Source organism: Tupaia chinensis, unplaced genomic scaffold, assembly GCF_000334495.1.
Source record: "Tupaia chinensis unplaced genomic scaffold, TupChi_1.0 Scaffold000146_1, whole genome shotgun sequence".
In the NCBI taxonomy this organism is placed as follows: Eukaryota; Metazoa; Chordata; class Mammalia; order Scandentia; family Tupaiidae; genus Tupaia; species Tupaia belangeri.
Window position 1 is genome coordinate 17,082,195 of NW_006159616.1, and position 18,400 is coordinate 17,100,594.

Consider the following 18,400-nt stretch of genomic DNA (forward strand, 5'->3'; position numbering starts at 1 on the left):
AGCCAACTCTGCAGTTTGAGTCTCAGACCTGGTGGCTTCAGGAACACACTCAGCACATGTGCGTAAGTGCCCAAAGTCTCAAGAGAACGGAGGAGAAGTGGTCACAGCATGGCCATCTTCCCTCGGAGGGATGGCTTTATCGCTCGCTCGCTTGCTCTCGCTCGCTCTCTCTCTGGCAAGCACGTGTCCTATAGTAAAATTTATAAGGAAGAAAGGAAGGAAGGAAGGAAGGAAGGAAAGAAGGAAGGGAGGGAGGGAGGGAGGGAGGGAGAGCTTGCTGAGAGGACAGAAAGCAGAATCATGGATGGTCATGGAGGCCTCTGGTCAAGTGGCATGGGGACAGATACTCGCTCTCAGAGCTCAGTCAGGCTACAGCATTCCTTAATAACAACTCTAGATGATGCAAACAAGAGTAGGTCACTTTATTTCGTTTCTAGTAACAATTGGTTCAACTTGATTTGGGGTTTTGAGTACAATTAATTCACTAATAGAATTGTCTTGAAGCCAGATATGAGGCTGGCAGGATGGTAAAGCTCTCCCTACAAATTCTGCCAGCTTTCATTCCAATGTGTCAGCCCTCACAGCTCCAGCTCTGTGGATCCCTCTTCTTACGGCGCCCATGAACAAATGTGTGGTGAGAGCCTGAAATAAATAGGTATAAAATGGGTCAAGACCGTCGCTTCTATTTCTGTTTTTAACTGAAGAAAATCTGCCCCATTTCCAGAGGCAGAAAGAGAAGGCATCTGAGTAAAAGCAAACTAAAGTATGCACTAAACACACAGATACATATGTATATGTACATGTCTAGATCTCTCTCACACATTATACACACGCACAAACATACACATATGTACATACATATACATACCCACACATACTTGACTTATTTTCCTATGCTAATTCAAATTTGAGTCCTATACAATTGGTCTTTCTACATTCGTTTCAGTAGAACTGTTATTGGGTTGTAGGTTATGTCTTTAAGAGGCCATAAAAATTGTTTTAAATAATTAAATTGATAATTAAAGGTTCAAAGATATCAGGCTCCAGTAACACTAATTTTAGGAAAAATTTTTACTTACTATGAATATTCAGCACACTACTTAAGTTTTTGTTTTTGTTTTTTTTTTTTTCCTAACACAGCATCCCAGGGGAGTCATTATGTACAATCAGCTCTCTAATTCAGATTAACGTGTCTAAGTACATATTGATATAACAGAACACAATGCTTTGAGAGGCTCCCCTGCTACAGACTATTTGTTGAAGTATAGGGCTAAGTAAGTGGACTTCAATTCAATTCCCAGCACTTCCAAATGTTACCTCCTAGACCAGTTTCACAGGTTAGAAAAATATGTTTCAAAGGGATACTAAGGGCTACGAAGTGAAAGGACTAACATTTCCTAATTAATATATCAGAGATCCTAATAAGCTAGGGGTGATTTCTCGGTGGCCTTTAACACTACCAAAATGCATACATACTCTGTTCTTTCACTTACCTCCCCTCCCCTCCCTCAGGTACTACTGCAGGGTGGTTTTCGGTAAAACAGTGAATGCTGTGCTTATGAGTCTTGCAGGGCAAGTTGAGAGAGAGAGGAGAGAATCCTCCAATTTGTCTCCCTCATCTCAAATTAGTCTTCAAATCAACTGAGTGTAAACATGACTATTTAATTCCAGTGGATCAAGGTAAGGGGAAAAGGACCAACTTATTTAGGCACACATCCAATGCTCAAAAGCCTGTCACTTTCACAAGCCTAGAATATGATACTATGATAAAAAGAGCCTATTGCAAAAAGAAAAAGAGCTGTGGACTTCTTACAAGAAAAGTTCTCATGACATGTATGGTCTATTTCCCGGTGCGTTTATTCAGTTAAATAATTAGGTACTCAAGATAGCAGAACAAGGGGCCAGCAGGGAGCATGGTGGTTAAGGCTCTCAACTCCCACAAGACCGACTGTGATTTGAGTCCCAGACCTGGTGGCTTGCTTTCTCACTTTCCTTCTCACTTTCCTTCTCTCTCTCTCTCTCTCTCTCTCTCTCATCAAATTAAAAAAATAGTAGTAATAAATAAAGGTAAATAAATAACTTTAAAAAAAAGATACTAGAACAACAAATTGAAGATTTGAAGGCGGTCAAAATAAATTACACTTTTTTCCCACATAAAATGGTATCATCTCTGGAAACAGCAGCTTCTGACTTGTTTTCCATTGTTCTTTGTACATTTGCTTTCTGCTACCAAAATTTTAAGACCTGTATAAACAAAAATAGTATTTATTCTTCTCTTCTTCCAAAACACCTACCAGATTTACCATTTTGGCTAGAAGATACATTACCCCATCATCACTTCTCCCAGCCATCCATCCATATTCATCCAACTCACAACTATGTGCAGATGTTAGGTAAGCTCCAGGGAAACAGAAATAAGAAAAGCCTAGAACCTGCCTTCAAAGGGATCACAAATTAGCAGATTAAAGACACTGACAGAGATAAATTACAATATGCATGGCAAGGGCCCTCACAGGGATATGGGCAGCAATGCCTGGATAAGAGGAACCAAAAAACAGCTGTGCTGAACAGAGCCCATGAAAGGATGCACAGGAGAAGTGGCATGTAGGCTGACCTCTACAAAGACTCACTCTGCTAGATCAAGCAAAAGTAGGGAAGAAAGAGTTAGGGCAGAGAAGGAAACAACAAGCAGAAGCAGGAAGCACCCACCCATCTAGGGAGGAGAAGGAAGGAGGCAGGTGGGACCATAAAGTCCTCGATAAGGAAAGGTTATGGGTTTGGTCCTTCACTATTGTCACTTGCTTCTATATCCAGAGGTGGGAGTTGCAGGTTAACAAATACTTTATTAGTAGAGGCAAAGCCGAACGACCACAAATAGAACCACTGGAACACGGCATGCATGTTGAATCTCTGCATCTGAGGATGAGGAGGAGTATGTGTCTGCCTACTGCAGAGCAAACACCTGCCTTGGTTAAAGTTATGATGCTGGCCGTGCTGATAAAAATTTAAGTATCAGCCAATTCCTGAAGGAATAAATAAATAACAAGTTTAAATGTTATACTCTAGATTTTTTGAGCATTCTACTGACCCAGGCCTAAATAAAAACCAATGAACAAATGCCAGAACTCTTACTTTCCTAATCTCCTAAACATACTGACCTATGCTTTCGAAGAAACTATAATTGTGTGGGTGCCAAAGTAATTACACTAACAGTGTTTAAAAAACAAAAACAAAAAAAATGGGGGCTGGTAGGTGGCATGGTGGTTGAGTATGCTGAAGGATCACAGTTCATGGTCGACCGCAGTTTGAGTCCCAGACCTAGTGGCTCGCTCTCTCTCTCTCTCTCTCACTCTCTCTCTCTCTCTCTCTCATGCGTACGTGCATGCTCTGTCCCTCTCAGGTCAAATAAATAAAGTTCAATAAAATAATTCTTAAAAAAATAAATAATACTTTGGTTCTCCTCCATAACATGTGTTATCATTTACAAGTGGCACTATAAAACATCTTTCACTGGGATACCTTCCAGTTAACTAAACATAAAGATTATGTGTGAAAGGGTGACTTTCTAAGCAACACAACGTAGTGGGGACAAAAACCCCACAACGAACTGCAATAAAACCATTAATATTCCTTTATTAATTTCTTGCTAAATCTCCAGTTCTTAGTATTCAAACACTTTCTCATCAAATATTTTAATTAGAATAGAAATTTTTAAAAACTTAAGTAATGTAAGTTTTCATTATTAATAAACAGTATTTACTCAGCATTCTTACATGTGAATACAATAGTACAAGAAGGAGAACATTATCTTTAAGAGCTATCAGTGACAAAGTGGATTCTAGACAACGCTCTTCAGAAATTGCTGAAGTCTGGACACCAACAAGTTGTAAACAACTTTGACCCCTCATTCCATGACTGTAACTACTACAAATTGAACACTAACTCCTTCAACATACAAGTCACCCAAGAACAGAAAGTTCACAAATATATGACTCAAGATGGGCTGTTATTCCTAACTATTGGGGCTCACAGTTTTTTAGAATTCTTTAGTTAATGGACCAGCAGATTGCATAATGGTTGCATCGCTGGACTCCCATGTAGTCTATCACAGTTTGAGTCCCAGACCTGTTGACTTGAAATTCACACTGGGCATGTGTGTGTGTGTGCGTCCCCAAAATTCTAAGAGGAGAATAGAGAAGGGACTGCAGTGTGACCATGCCCGGAGGAGGGTGTAATTTCTCACTTTCTGTCCCTCTGGAGTGCACATGCCCTATAGGGAAAAAAAAAAAAAAAAAAAAAAAACTCTCAAAAATAAAAAGAATTTAGTTAATACTTCAGGAGAAAAATTCATGGGAAATTAAATTTAAATTTGATAGAGGATCAGCCTGTGGCCACTGGATCACACATGGATATGTGGTTCAAATCCCAGACCTGGAGGCTTGAAAAGCACACTAGGCACATGTGCGTGTATGGTCAGGGTCCTGAAGGAGGAGAAAAGGGGAAAAGAAATTGCAGCATGGCCATTCCTCCTAGGGGATGCTTCCCTCTCTTTTTCTCAGTTTCCATCTCTCTCCCACCAAAACATGTGCCCTTTGGCAAAATTTAAAAAAAAAAAAAAAAAAACACACACACAAAGGTACAAAATCAGGTATCCACTTACTATTTCCTTTGGGGCTCATTAATAGCACTGATCAGTATGAAAAGTAGTTAACAGCATGCATGTTGCTGAGGTATTCCTGTTTGCCCTTTTAAAATATTTTATCTTTACCTGCCCTTCAAAGCTAAAAAATAGCTTTTTAATATTATCAATTTTTATTCATCTTTAAAGGCACATTATGAATCAAAGCCAAATATACATATGTTAACCATACACTCATACACATGTGTGTGTGTTTATATATATTTTTTTTTTTCTGAGAGGTGTTTTTTTCCCTATAGGGCACGTGCGCTCGCCAGAAAGACAGAGAGAGCCAGACAGACAGAAAGCGAGAAATCACCCCCCAGGGGGGATGGTCACGCCGCAGTCCCTTCTCCTCCATTCTCCTCTCGGGATCTTGAGCATGCACCCGCATGTGCCCGGCGTGTTTTAAGCCACCGGGTCTGGGACACGAACCGCAGTCAACTACGTGGGAGTCCAGCGACATAGCCATTACGCTAACTGCTGGTTCCCTGTGTGTTTATATTCTCTGCCTAGTAAAAGGGTAGGCTGACCATACTTGCCCTTTCAAAAGGATCAGATAAGAGCAGGTGGATTTTGTATGTTACTTCCTGCATGACACAGAACTGCCTCAAAGCTACTAAATGTCGGCTTCTGTGGATTCAAACATATTTAGGACTGTTAACTATAACTAAAAGAGGAATCAGAAGGTGGCGTAATGGTTACATTGCTGGAACTCCCACAGAGTTGACCAGTCAAGTCCCACACCCAGCAGTTTAAAACTCATGTCAAGCACATGTGTATGCCTGCCCAACATCCCAAGAGGAGAATAGAGAAGAAGGGATCACGGCATGGCCATCCCCCCAGGGGGTGATTTCTCGCTTTCTGTCTCTGTTTCTCTCTGTGTCTCTGGTGAGCGCATACACACTTAGCAAAAATCTCTCTCAAAAAAAAAATATATATATATAACTAAAAGAATCTAGGAATTATGCCAAAATAAAAATAAGAATCTAAAGGATATTTTTTTCCTGGGAGAAAAAAAATGGCTGTAATGAAGTACTCACATTGGGTTAACATTTTCATTAGTGACTCAATGAAAGGCCTTCTGGATTTAAGTAAAAAACAAAATGAAAAGCTGCCATTTTTGGAAGATCTGTCAAAATTATGGCTTGTGTTCTGATATTTTTCTGTGACTCAGAAATCTTGCCCCAAATCCATGATTCCAAGAAGTACTAATTGGATGTATAATGAAGCGAAAGCAATCCCTCAGAATCTTTGAGAAATGGGATGAAATCAGGGTCAAGAAAAGTTCATAGGATGGCTAGCAGGTTAGAGAAGTCTTCACTGAAGCCCTGCCCTCTAACATCTGCCATGACTTTCCCTCCTTCCTTTCTAACCCTGCTCCCCTCTTAAAGAGCAACAAGTAGTTTCAGATCCACACAATTTTTCATAAATCTTGGCCTCTGTTCCTTGACCCTCTGATCACCTTGGACCACACACAAGGCTCATGTGGCCGGAGTACGTGAAATGTGCCTAATCCAAATTAAAATATGCTAGAAATATATAATACAGAGACCAGCAGTTGGTGTAATGGCGATGTCACTGGCCTCCCATGTAGTCGACCGCGGTTCAAGTTCCAGACCCAGTGGCTTAAACTCATGCTGGGTGCGTATGTGTGTATGCCCAAGATCCCGAGAGGAGAATGGAGGAGAAAGGACTGCAGCGTGGCCATCTCCCTGGGGTGATGTCTCCCTTTCTGTTTCTCTCTTTCTGGTGAGTGCACATGCCCTATAGCAAAAAACCTCTCCAAAAAAAAAAGAAGTATACAATACATGCCAACTTGACTTTATACCAAAAAAGGTAACATCTCAATAATGCTTACATTGATTATATGTTCCCATATTTTAGATATACTGGGCTAAATATTATTAAAATTCACTTCATTTGTTTTATTTTACTCTTTAAAAATATGGCTACTAAAACATTAAAAAATACACACGTGGTTCACTTCATATGGTTATTGGAAAGCACTGTCATAAACAATATAACCATAACTGTACCCCTCCATAATATCAATTTCAAGCATTCCACTCTGACTTTCCCAACTACAAAAAACCTTAATCCTACTCCTTGAGTCTACTGATAAACCAACCCCTGTCCCTATGGGACATCTCCATGCCTCTATTTTGCTCCTTGTCTGGTTTAGGTTACATGATGCATCACTCCATCAACTCTTCTGCACAATGTTCAGCTCCCTTCTCTGTACTCTCCAGGCAAAATACTAATCTCAGGTTAAATCCAACTCCCTGCCCTCTCCTGAACTGTACTTACTCTGCAGAAACCACAACTTTAAAGCCCAGATCTGCTTCCCATCCTTCTGTTTTAACTCAAACTAGATGGAATTAATTTTCGTCCTTCCATTTCACTTCTATAGCTCTTATCGAAGTCACCAAGGACCTCCATGCTACCAAATCCATGATGAATCTTCAGTCTGTATCTTTCTTGACCTTTAGCAGCATCTGACACAGATTACTACTCACTGCTTTGAAACATACACTCTCAGGACATTGTAGTCCCCTGGGTTTTTTTCTCTGTTGCTCCTTCTTGTTCTCTTCTGCTTCTTTCTCCTACTTCCCTCTGAATATGAGGTGCTTCAAGGCTCCATGTTTGGACTTCTCTATCTATACATACTCCCCTGCAAAATTTCATCCAGCCCCATAGCTTGAACAACCTCCTAGATGCCAAAAACACTCAAAAGTCTAGCTCCAGCCTGGGCCTCTAAGTTACAGACTCAAACATATGACCACCTATTCAACACCTCCACCTGACATACGTCTCTCACATTCCCCCTTGCATGTCCTCTTCCCTGTTGCCCTCAAACCTACAGCTCCCAGTCTTCCCTAGCTTAAAAGACAACTGCCTTCTTCCAGTTACACAGCACAAAACTGACATCATCTCAGACTCTTCCCATTCGGATATAACCTACCAGCTCCTCCATCAAAACATATCCCACCTCTGACCACTCCCTAGTGCTCTAGTCCAAGTCACTATCAGGTCTTTTAACAGTCTCTCTTGGTTTGCAGGTTTCCATTCCTATTTCCTTAAACCAGGGATCAGCAAATTTTTCCTATAAAGGGTCAGACAGTAAATATTTCAGCTTTTGCAGGCCATGTGATCTCTCACAACTACTCAACTTTGTTGTTGTAGCTTGAAAGCAGCCTTAACCAATACACAAATGAACGAGTGGCTCTCTTTGAGAAAAACTGGAAATGGACCCTGAATTTTGAATTTTGTATCATTTTCATGCAACACAAAATTTTAATTTTTTAAAAACGATTTATAAATGTAAAAAACATTTCTCAGCTTGCTGGCTGTACAGAAAGAGGCAGTAGGCCCTCATCTGTTCACTCTGCCTAAACCATATTCAAAGTAATCCTTTAAGTTATGTCTTTCTTCTGCTCAAAACCCTCAGATGGCTTCCCTTCTTCTTCAGTAAAATCAAAAGACTATAGCATGACCAGCAAGGTCTCGTGGGCTACTGCTCTAGGCCATGCCTCACCTTCCACTCCCCCAGCCACACTGCTCCACAGAAACAGCAACATTCACCATTTCTTCATGTCATTCTGACTTCTCTCTAATGCCAAACCTCCAACTACCTTGGAGTTCGCTTCTGCTGCTCCTTCTGTTTGGAATACGCTCACTCCAGGTATCTATCGATACATGGCTCACTATGTCGCTGCCTTCAACTCGCCTCATGAGAAATAACTGTTCAAGTCATGCTAACGGTAAACAACATGCACATGGCATGCACACAGGACCATACACAGACATACAGAATCTTTTAACAGTGTGCGCCTTGCTTCACTGTTCTTCATCATACTTATAACACCAACACTTATTTCTGTATTTATTTAGGAGTAAACAAACAGATTAAGCAGTTTTCTTAGAATAGTGGGTAAGAACATGAAGTCTGGAATTAGATCACCTGAGTTGCAATGTCAACTGAACTAGTTATTAGTTATGTGACACTGAGTTAAATTAAGTTCTCTATACCTCAGTTTCCTCGATTACTGCTATTTATTATTTTCTATTGGTTTATTGTTTACCTCCCTCTCTTCTGATCAGAAAGTAAGTTCTTCAAGAAAAATTACAGGATTTTGTTAACTACTACCTAAGACAATGCCTACCAAGGCATTCAATAGATATTTATTGAACAAATGAATAAGTATTTTAATTTAAGTCACATGTAGGTGGGCAGAACGCTTCAAACCCCTGCTATCATTATGGAGCTATCAGGGAGGGCAAAAGCTTTCTTAAAACTCATCACAGTAAGAGAATAAAAAGCCTTCCATTCCAGGTGGGTTGGCTGACGTTTCTCCACTCTGTGGAGAAATTTAAAAGTAAGAAACCTATAATCTATACCTGTGTTATATGTTCAAAGGTTACATGTTCATGTCTTAAATCAAATTAGAGAAGAAATGGGTCTCAGTCTGTCAGGTTCAAATTCCGCATTTAAGATGCTTCTTTAATACCTAGGATTATAATTCTGCATGGGTCTTACAATGTTTTCTGGGCACAACCATAAGCAGCTCACATTTAACTGACTTCTAAAATCAAAGAACATCTTGCCAAATAATGAAAGTCTTGCTCCATCCAGAAGGTGGTAGACACATTTCTGACTATGCATAAGACATGGGCTTCTTTCGTTCTCAAGGTCTGGGAGTTTGGCATGTCTCCTTAAACCGACTCACACACACATCTCCTAAGATTTTTAAGTTCTGATTTACAGCTGGTATTGCAACAAGTAAAAATACTTACAGGCTCTATCTTTTTATGGCATGGTCTTTAATGGGAAAATGCTTGTATACTTTCCAGAGTAATATGGGCCCTTTTTCAAATGGAAGTTCTACTTCCTTTAAAAGAAGAACAGAAATGGTAAGGTCACCCACTGTTCAGCAAAGCAGAAACTACTCTCCTAACCTCTAAACTAAAATGTTTCATTGTGAAATGAGAAATGAACACCTTCAGTACTGGTTCTACCAAATAAAAAATAAATGTGCAAAATGTAGGTGGTAAAAACACCCTTACAGCCAACTAGTATGTGATTTTATTGTATAATTGCCTGTTTGCACTGAATGCCTGAAAATCGTATGCACAGACAAGTAAATGACTGAGGAAGGCAAGAAACTGGGCATTAAAGAGTATGTGAATCCCAAGAGGTCAAGATAAACTGCCCTGGACCTAACTGCCTGCCCACTTTCCCACACTGCTCTGGCTTCCTGCTGCTACTGCTATAACTAGAACAATTAACTAGGTTGAGGTGGGGAGGCTACAACATGACAAGATCTGAGGTAAATTCTTCTGTCACCCCCGTGACTGTTTTAGTTTTTAAATCTTGCAGTTGATTGACCATTAAGGTCACTGTGACACAGCACAGAGGATCTGCATAAGACAAACAGGCACAAGTCACATCTCAATTCTGCAGTGCTATACAGTAGCAAAATCTAAAAAAATCAGGATACTGCTCTAATTTAATACTGTATTTAGCTGATGATCCTAAATAACACTTTGTCAGCTTTTGTGATCTAGCACAAAACCACATGCCTTGCGACCTACCAGCTGGTCTGTAGTAATGTCCTTGACTTGAAGCTTAAAAGCTTTGGTTGGGACATGGCTTTCATGTATTGTCTTTCCTTTTCAAACTGCAAAGATTATCTCTGGACCTGGAATCACAGAGCGCTACCAAAATTAGATTATGGTGAGTTAATGAGACTACTTTGGTGCACAAACATGAATGCTGCTACTTTTGGCTTTACTTGTTTGCAAGATCAAAAAGCCATGGTTGTTTGGTTTACAGGATGCAGGGATAAGAACCATCTGCCTGGTCTGGTGTTTCTTTAATTAAAACTTTAATTACAGATATATCTCTACACAGATATATGCAGTCTATCAGCTCCTGTTCTTAATTACCTGTGCTAATGAGAAAACAAAAAGAGAGCTAACGTTTGCTAAGTGTCTACTATGTGCAAGAATCTGTGCCAGGTGCTTAAAAGTAAATCAGAGCAGGAAAAGGAACCCAGAGTCAAACACTGGCCAAGAGCTTCAATCTCCTTCTCTACCCGTCCTCTTCCCACCATCACAAAATAGTTACAGTCATTTAGGCTGCTCCCTTGGAAACAGGAAGGGCCAAGAGGAGCAAAATACTCAAAAAGATGAGCACAGAAAAGAAAATGGCACTGGATAATCAAACTTGAATAAATAAAGTTCTGTGGTAGGTATATGTGATAATCTATCATGTGGTGTATTTCTGAACCCACCTAAAGGCATGTATAGAAAGTGGAAAGTCTAGTCTAAATCCTATGATTCTGAGGTGTGTCACAGAACCACTGCAACTACAGTCACCATTTCGGGAGAGGGGGTGGTGATCACAAATGAGAAAAGGAAGATGTTGTCTGCTATTTCCTGACTGTGCAGCATTTATTTTAAATGCCAGAGAGTATGTGCACATGTGAATGGGAGCAGGAGAGGGGGAGAGAAAGCACCCATCAATGGGGCCTGTCACAACATAATTATTTTTCTCCAATTCTCCATCCTGTCAAGATTCTGGACACCTATATGTGCCCAGCATGCTTTTTCAAGCCCCTGAAGCTGAGACTTGAACTCTGACCAGCCATGTGGGATCCAGTTTTCTCTCATCAATCCCTTTTCTGGTTATGGCAGATTTTCATTGAAAAATGACAAAAATTTATTTTTCATACCTTTATCATGTGTTTCTTAGTCTCTTCAAATGCCTCAAGGAGTACTAAGCAACATCAGAATGGACTCCTGAGGCAGTCTGCTTGGTGCCGGGGCCAAATGACTGGGTCTAGGGCCACACACACAGTTTCCCCTTTCACAGTGAAGAGGTCTGTCCTTTCTAGCCCTCAAAACTGTCCTAGTGTTAACAGCATTTATCCCATGAAAGGGGCGATGAGGGTTGGGAGGGTCGGGGGAGAGTACAGGAGAGGATTACTTTGACTACTTCTCCAGCATTTCTAGGGGCGGGCAGTGGCAGGCATCTATGCTGTCCATTTGCTCTGCTCTCCTCTGCCCCAAGGTACACATGGGTAACATGAGGGGGAAGGCAGTAAGTCTGGGCCTGCCAGCACCTCAAGGAAATGCCATTCCCTCTCAGGGGCAGGTTCCTCATCACCAAAAATGAGGGGTCCAACCCAGAGGACCCCAGACCTTTTAGCTCTAAAAACTATACAGCAAATACACCAAAAACCTGATACAACTGGCATCGAGAATAGCACAAGTCTGTCCTACTGTCCAACATTCTGTACTACTCTGTAACTAAAGCTTAAGTATTTCTCGATCTATCTACATTCATGATACTTTAAACTATCTGTTGGGTCATCAAAAAAGTCATGATACAACCCAGAAATTTCAAGACAAATCACCCAAGTTAGGATAGACAATCACAAACAAAATCTGACAATTTTCAGGCTCACAGGGGTAGGGCCTACTTCTCTGAAAGATAGATACTAAAATAATTGAGGAAGTAACCATTTGAACACCTCCTACATGCTAGGTACCTGGAGGATTTCGAGTAGTTGATCAACTGGTGACAGATAATATTGTAAACATCTGGTAGGTGGATGGAAGAGAAATAGGAGAGACAGAACTATAAAGGAAGATATGAATGCATAAGAGAGGAAGAGAAAAAAGAAAGGTGAAAATGAAGAGAAAGTATGGCCCTCTACTTCACTGGATTCAACTTTGTAACAAGGCTTAAACCTGTTTTTGTGACAGTAAGGTTCTCGCTCACAGAAGCCTATTCTACAAAGTGAGTGGCCAGGACTGTTTCTACAGAAAGAGTGCTAATTACTGTGGGTCCACTAAGACCCACTCTAACTTAAAATGTAGCCAACTATAAGATTAATAGCACTGGCACATATTCTAGAAGCACAAATCTGTATGTGAACATATAATCTACCTATTTTTTCATGTCATAAAATAATTTCCTTTATTTCTGAACCTACCGATCAACGTTTCTCTGCAAGAACAACATGATCAGCATCTCAGGGTGTGGCCAGTGCTCTGTGGGTTTAAAAAGCTGTACAAGATATTCTAGATGTGCAGCCAGGATTGAGGAAGCTGCTTTCTTGAGTCCCTAAAAGTGCCACAGAGATGACACGGCCGTCTTAGTAATAGTGATGTTAGTGGACTGCTAGAGCCAGCTATGTCATATGAGACCGTATTAGGTCAGGTGTAATATTCTATTAAAAGGTCTGATTGCTGAGGGATAATAATGGATATAGCTAATGTTCCTACAACCAAAATGGCAGAGCTGTTTCCTGAGCATCAGCACCTAAGCATCAGCATTCTCCTAACAGGGTTAATATACACCCACATCCTAGATTAATCTGGATGACTGAAATGTATGAAAAACATTAGGAAGAACAGGTGACATATTCTTACACACACGGGGAAGGTAGTGACATCCCTTCCCCTTCTCCCTTATTCTATATGAGAGGACATTGAAGCCTTCTATCGCTGAGTAAAAACCTCTGAGCAGTTCAGGCTGCCTAAAAGCTAGTTAGACAGCTTACCAATGATTAAGAGAACAAGTAAGGCTAACTAGGTAAAAGATGGGTCTCTCCCTCATACCTCCTGCCTTGTGTGTCTCCAACAGCCAAAAATAGCTTAGGTTGTTGGGAAGTCATGAAGCATTTTTTGCATAGAAAAATAGACTTTCCCAATGACCCAATGAAACAAAACAAAAAAATTTATCAACAAAGGGCAAAGGAGCTTTTCATGATTTGGACTTTTCTTCCTAAAAGGTTATAAACCCAGATTAAATTTAAGTACCTGAACTTGCATATGCTTTTAGAGGTGCATAATTACCACAAGCTATTCAGTTCCTCTTCTCTCTAAGCACCCAAAGGTCTCTGAGTCAATATTAGAAGACTACAGAAATTTTTTTAAGGTAGTTTTCTATAAAGTGTGTATTTCCCTCATGGGATTTCTCTGGGTGTGCATGGTCAGCCACACTGCATGCCAGGTGCTACTCTAAGTACTTTCCATAGATCAACTCAGCTAAAACACACCATGATGCTATTATTGTCATCCCCAATTTAAAGAGGAGAAAACTCAGGCACAGAAAAGTTAGGTAATTTGCTGCACTCAGACCTCTTGTAAGAGGTGGGGTTGAGGGGCCAGAAGGTGGCATGGTGATTAGGGGTGCTGGACTCCCACATGACTAACCATAGTTCAAGTCCTGGACCTAGCAGCTTGCCTTCTCATTTTCTTTATCTATCTCTCTCTATCTCTCTCTCTCTCCCCCCCCCCATCCCCTTCTGGCCACATTAAAATAAATAAAGCCCAATAAAATAATTCTTAAAAAAAAAAAAAAAGAGGTAGGATTGGAATCTGAACCAAGGCAGCCTGGCTCCAGAGCCCAGAGTCCAGGCTATTCACCACAGGACTCACTACCACTCCCTCTCACCCTAACAGTTAGAACTGCCAATAGCACAGCCATGGGATGAAGTTAAGTTCCAAAAGCACCTTTTTTTCCCTGAGTTCCCAGTGTATCTGTCGTATAGCTTCTTTACCCTCCCAACAACCCTAAAAAGCAAGTATGAGACAAACAGTATACTTCACAAAGGATAAAACAAACAGTAGTAGTATCACAGAAATGTTTTATAAACTCCTATATATTAAGTCAAACAATGGACTATACTGTTTTTACCCCCAAATGAAATTCTTTTGAAGTCTTTCTGTTTGAATATGTTAGTTTCATGTGACTACCTTAATAGATATCAATGACATATACAGAGACCCTGTTGTCCAAAGCAGGTTTTCTGACTCTCAGACAAGGATTTTCTCAATAAATCACTCTTACAAAATAATATCCATGTGGTTTAACTTACTAGAATTCCTAAATACTAATCAAATGAGCAGTGCTTTCTGAAAATGAGTAACGAATGTGTCCATTTACTAGCTTCCTTAGAAAAATCAGGTTACCATAGAACGTATTAAGCAGAAAACTTTAAAGAAAATTTAATTGATCTAATTGGAAAATAAAATACAGTGATAAAAACATTTCTCTTCTGCACCTATTAATGTCTCTCCAGTTCCTACTGGACATATGAAAAAAGTATTATGACTATCTCAGGAGGAAATGGGAGTTCTCAAGGGAGCCAATGCTGTCAAAAGGAAGCCTGTGACTCTCCTGGGGCTTATGAGCCAACTCGTCTCTCAGGGACTTGGTGGGTACAGGACTACTTAAACAAGAGAAATAGAGCTGACCAACAGTCCTGGTGTCTTGTAGCTCTTAGATTCTAGGTGCGATCAGTTCTGAGTCAGATACCATTCCTGCGGTACTGAAGGACATGGCATCAAAGGAACAAATAAAGGACAAAATGGAGGGGGAAAAAAATAGTCTCTTGGGATCTGGCAAACATTCCTGCATAATGCTAAAGAGCAGAATAATAATAATAATAAAAGAACTAAAGGATAAAAATTCAAGGTTCAGCAAGTAAGTTGCTCCTGACTGTTGGAACAATTATAATCACAGTGGCTTTATAATCATAGAATGTTTTGCCTATTTGTATTTCTCAGCTCTGAAATTTTGTAGTTCTGTTAAAAGAAAAAAATAACCAACAGGCCCAAGGCAGCTTTCCAGGTATGTAGGTACAATCAGCAAAAACAAGCTTGCGAGCCTGAGAAAATATTCATGAGAGTTCCAGTCACCAGTGAACAGCTCACCACAACTAATTTTAATTTGTGGTTCTAATGAATGATATAAACTTTTATAGGTATCAACAAAGCTCAGAGAGGACTTAAATCCATTTCAGTGCTCATTTAGCAGCTTCAGCTGTGTGCAATTAAAACATCAGCATTAAGTGTTAGGGAATAAAATAATGAGACACTTTAAAAATAATCTGTGCTTCAGTGGGCCATGTTAAAAAATTTCACGTGACTTTTTTCCCAAAAAAAAAGATTTCTTAGGAATATCTTAACAGTTCAAAATATTAACTCAACTTTGATTTTTTTTCATTTCAATCTGTTTTGCTTTTAATTAAGAATTTTTCTGAAAAGATGAACACAATAAAAAATATATTGTTTGAAAAAAAGTCAAGAAATAGCATATGACATAAATCAATCTGTTTATACAGACCCGCAGGGCTGATTGATCAGGTTTTAGCAGAGACAAAAGTACATTTTGGGGGGTCATGTTAAATGTTTTGCTTGTTCTTAATTTATGACTCAAAGCAATAAAATATTAAAGAAGGGGGGAAAGTGAACTTCGGTAATGAGACAACTTTATAGTCTTCTAGCCCTTAAATGAAATTAAAAGTTTAAGCTTTCTTAAATAATTCTTGAGGATATAAAGTACAGCCTGAAGATGCAGAATGTGGCAGCTAAGACCCTTCACTCAAGTTGCCACTATTTTTGAAAGACAAATCACTCTGCAAAGGCAGGGGTGTGTGGTAACAGTGAGGGGGTCTGTGTATGAAGGGGAGTAGCAGTGGCTTTGAGAGGAAAGAAGGTTGTGGGCACCTCGGGTATGTGTGAATTACATATGAACACCAAGTTAATTCAGCTTTTGCAAAAACATGAATAGAAAAGGAAATATACTATATGGGGAAATGCACTCATTAAACTTAAATTTTAAAAGGATGAAAACACAGATTACACTTTATTTTAAAAACTGAAATGAATTTTAATACAGAAAATGAAGACAGCATTTTGCAAATTTATCGCTCAAAGGGGTACTTCTATTTAAGGAAATCAGCGTGTTACACTCTGAGAGATGAAATGTTACAGCTTGTACACCAAAATTAAAAAATGAAATTAAATTAAAAAATGAAATGGTTACCAAGGTAATGCAGGTCAGGGAATCAAAGGTGAAGGGTCACACATTATTAAAAAGAAATCCAAAAGGACGGCTGCGTCATGATCTCTGCAAAACAAAGGAGCTCCAGTAAGTAAAACTAGTATCTCGGAGAATTGTAAATCAAGCTCTCGCACAGAAGACTCCACTGTAACTGAACACGGTGTGTAGAGTCATTTTCATTTAGATACAAAATCAAATTTTAATTACCTGTTACCAAGAAAATTTTTGTAACAATTTAACCATTCAATGATATTAAAACTTCAAATATCTCCAACTGAAAGTGATTGGGAAGTAATGTTATTTCAATTAAGACCCCACACCCTTTTTTCTGGAAATGACAATGTTTGATAAGTTGTCAACATATCAGAAATCTAATTTGGTCACAGCATGGTGAGTTTTTTTCCCTCTCCTCAAGGAATGAGTTCCAAAATTGAGTTTTTGCAAATTTGTTTCATCTGAAGTAGCTGCATAAAATTTCCATTATTGGAACATTTAGTATAACAATGTTCTAGAAGACAGCAATAAAGTGATACATGATAAAATAAACTGGGTAACTATATCTATTAAGACCTGTTCTTACATTCAACTTTCACTGCACGGGGAAAAAAAGACATTTTGAGCAAAATAACTTTTTACTTCTACTGGAATTACATAGAAATAGGAATTACACAGAAATAATAGAAGTTTAACACAAGGAGTATCTACAAGGGAAAAAGTATCTGACAGGTTTCATTTCTTCAACAAATTTTATTATTTACTCACTTTCCCCATTAACTAACTAGTTTACAATTTTAAAGGGGATAGAAAGAGTTAAGATTTTGTTTGAAGCATACAGCTACCACCTAAATCATGACAAACTTAATTTTGCAGCAAAAATAAGCACAATTAATAAAGTAATTTCACCAGCAGATAAAATGAACATACAATAATCTCTCGTGCCTCTTCTCTGAAAACTAAACTAGAGCACACTATGTTCCCCTGATTTCAGAATCCTAATTCCTTAGTGTTTACTGGACAGCAGATTCTAAAATGTAATGTAAATAGTAGCCTGACCTATATAAGGCTAAATGAAGCAAAAACAGCAAAAAAGATCTTCACTTAGTTACTTTTGGGGGGGAGAGATAAAACCCCAATTTGCCATTTCTTCTTCCATTCTCCTAATTCAGTTTTACCCCACAATATCTAACATTTGAGTTAACTTTGTTAATAAAATCAAATTTCAAAAATATTTACATATTGGGAACCAGCAGTTAACGTAATGGCTATGTCGCTGGACTCCCACGTAGTTGACCCCGGTTCGTGTCCCGGACCCGGTGGCTTAAAACTCACGCCGGGCGTGTGTGCGTGCGTGCCCAAGATCCCGAGAGGAGAATGGAGGAGAAGGGATTGCGGCGTGACCATCCCCCCGGGGGTGATTTCTCGCTTTCTGTCTCTATGTCTCTCTCTGTCTGTCTGGCGAGCGCATGCGCCCTACAGTGAAAATCTCTCCAAAAAAAAAAAAAAATTTTACATATTAAAATACAATTATGGCAATCAACTCTATACATGCCAGATTTTTGTTCTGATTAGGTTCTGATAAAATAAAAATCTTTCAAAGCTACATGCATTCAATACAAGTATGTTAGTGCCTTAAGTTCACCTTTCTAAAAACAGAGTTTTGGGAGGGGCTTTTTAAAGTTGTAGAGCTACTGAAAAGTAAACTAGCACTTCGTTTCTCTGGAATGCTCATCTCACATAAAGTTTGTCATATATGTATTTGTGGCTGGGAGGCATGTAAGCAATTTTGAACACTGTAGGAGGAATCAATACACCATCAAAACAACGCACACATTGTTTCAGCAGAATCATTAACCGGTTCA

General features: G+C 39.4%; 1 protein-coding gene across 1 annotated transcript in view; it reads right to left on the minus strand.

Annotated features, from left to right (window-relative positions):
• Window positions 1–18,400, minus strand: part of CAMTA1 (calmodulin binding transcription activator 1) — a 1,029,661-nt gene that overhangs the window by 922,780 nt on the left and 88,481 nt on the right. The window contains exon 4 of the mRNA XM_027770647.1: window positions 16,524–16,607. The gene's annotated coding sequence lies outside the window, so the exon portion shown is untranslated. The remainder of the gene's footprint in view (window positions 1–16,523; window positions 16,608–18,400) is intronic.